The sequence below is a fragment of the Salvelinus sp. IW2-2015 genome, linkage group LG11 (assembly GCF_002910315.2).
Source record: "Salvelinus sp. IW2-2015 linkage group LG11, ASM291031v2, whole genome shotgun sequence".
NCBI classification, from domain to species: domain Eukaryota; kingdom Metazoa; phylum Chordata; class Actinopteri; order Salmoniformes; family Salmonidae; genus Salvelinus; species Salvelinus sp. IW2-2015.
This window is the reverse complement of record NC_036851.1, coordinates 32468112-32470424: the sequence shown is the minus strand read 5'-3', so window position 1 is coordinate 32470424 and position 2313 is coordinate 32468112.

The window sequence follows — 2313 nt, the reverse complement described above, 5'->3', positions numbered from 1 at the left end:
TAACGTGAGCGAAATGTTTTTTTTCTCTGGGTTGCCTCAAGGGTTGCCTCCCAATGACGTACATAAACCTGGGATTGCTATTCCCCACAGTATGTTTTGGACATAGAGTCTATGAAACCAATGGTCGGCTGTATTGGCACTCCTCAGAAAAGCAGTCTTCCATAGAAATGAATGGAATTGTACAGTATTTCATTTTAATGTTTCAAGGACAAAATTACATGTATGCAAGTATTTTTGTTGTTGTAGTGGAGACAGTAAAATTACACTTKAAATAAAATGTTTCATATTTGTTTAATGTTTAGCTCACATAATATAATGTATAAGTATGCATTAAGGTGTCTGTAATATAATAAACATGGCAAAAACAAATGTAGACATTAGTAAATTAATTTCTATAGCTTCCAAATGTTTTATTTAACTAGGCAAGTCGGAGGTGGAACATATTAAGAGTAAATATGGAGTGCTGCATAAGGAAATTGAACATGACGAGAGAGGATGAATTCACTGCGGTGGCAGGTGTGGTGAAGAACGCAGAGTTTGAGCCTTGTCTTGATGGTGACAAAGATGTTCTTTGCCCAGTGGGAGTGAGATTTTTTAGAGAGAATGGATGCTTGCCTTCTGGCTGATCCATATGTGGTGTCAGGTTGGGTGGAGAAGAGGTTGKGAAATGTTGGGTAGGTGAAAGTGACTCGAGGTGGAATCGTGTTGTTWTTTTGTGTTTCTGTCATCCAGAGGAAGTGTCCACTCCGCACCATGCGACTGGGGACAAGAACTGTGACTTGCTTTCTTCTCCGGAGCAGGGCCCCGTTGAAAGGAGTGATAACTGGAGTGGCGTTAAGTGTTGAGGAGGGTCAACTGAAGTTGAAGATTCCCGGTGTCTGTGACGCCCACCGTTTGGTGCGACGCAGACCCGGTGGACAGCGTGGTGAAACAGAGAAGATACTGTCGAGTTTTGATGCAGAGTTTTTACCAGATAAAGTCAAGTTAAGATGTGTCAGTTATCCCGTGAAAGCTTTTTTCCCGAACCTATTACAGTGTTTTAGGTGTCAAGTTTATGGTCATGTGGCAGCAGTGTTTAGGAGGGAGATTCGTAGATGTGAGAAGTGTGCAGGAGGACATGGGAAAAAGGAATGTGTAGTATCAGTAGAAAAAGTGCTGTGTGTAAACTGAAGGGCTACCCATGATGCTGAGGATCAGAGGTGTCCAGTGAGAGAAAGGCAGGTTGAGGTTGCCAGAATCAGAGCAGTGAATAGAGTAGTAGAGGAAGATGGGTCCAGGGTGAGGGATTCTAAGAAGATCCCTGTGAGTAAGCCGAGGTCAGTAGAGAGTGATTAGAATAACAGGAATACGGTTTGTTCATGGATCTCGACTATACCGCAGRAATGGAATGTAAATCACAGAGGATAGATGTGACAGCTGCAGAGAAGGTGTTTTGAACGATAGTGTCCCGTCCTCCCAGGCTGCTGGCCTGGTGCAGGATCAGACAGGGCCAAAGTAGCGGAATAGTGATGACGTTTTAATGGGTGTAGTGTTAGTTGGTAGGGCAATCTTTTCACAATACAGTATGTGGCGGCATGCACCTATAACATTTGTTTGCGGACCTCCATAATACCAAAGAAGAAGAAGAAGAAGAAGAAGCCAAAACAGCCAAATACTGCATCTAAACGTGCATCGATCAGTGGCGACTTAAGCATGTAAATCTTGGTGAGGCAATTTTGCATGCCAGCAAATCCACTACACAACACCAAACAATACATTAATTGCACTATAACGGTGTCAAACGGTGCCCACACACTGTTAGGGCCTACATAATGCTGTCCCAACAGCAGAGTCCCAACAGCAATCCAAACACCTTAGCGGAGCCTTGTCTGGCAGCAAAACAGTAGGCAAAATTAGGAGGGGAAACGGGACCAAATGATTAGGGTTGGCACATTGACTACTAACAGCTTAATACACAGCATACACTTAGTATTACTTTCTTAGCTGCAGTATACATATCTCCCTGGCATATTACATCATTTATGCAGAAGCATGCAATATATTTTTGTGCTCACTTGAACAGGAAGGTGGTGCGGAGGTCCTCCATGGGGAAATTTTGTCATCAAACTTTGAGTCTGGCATTCTCTGGATTGTCATAGCAGGTGACCCAACTGTAGTTTGTGACTATTATGGTTTTCCTTTGTAGCCAATTCACTTGCAGTAATTCTGTTACAGATATTTTGGTAATTCCGTTACCAATTTGGTAACATAATTACGAGCTTTGATCACTTAATAATTCATAAATCAATTTGATATCAGTAAAATCACTAACTA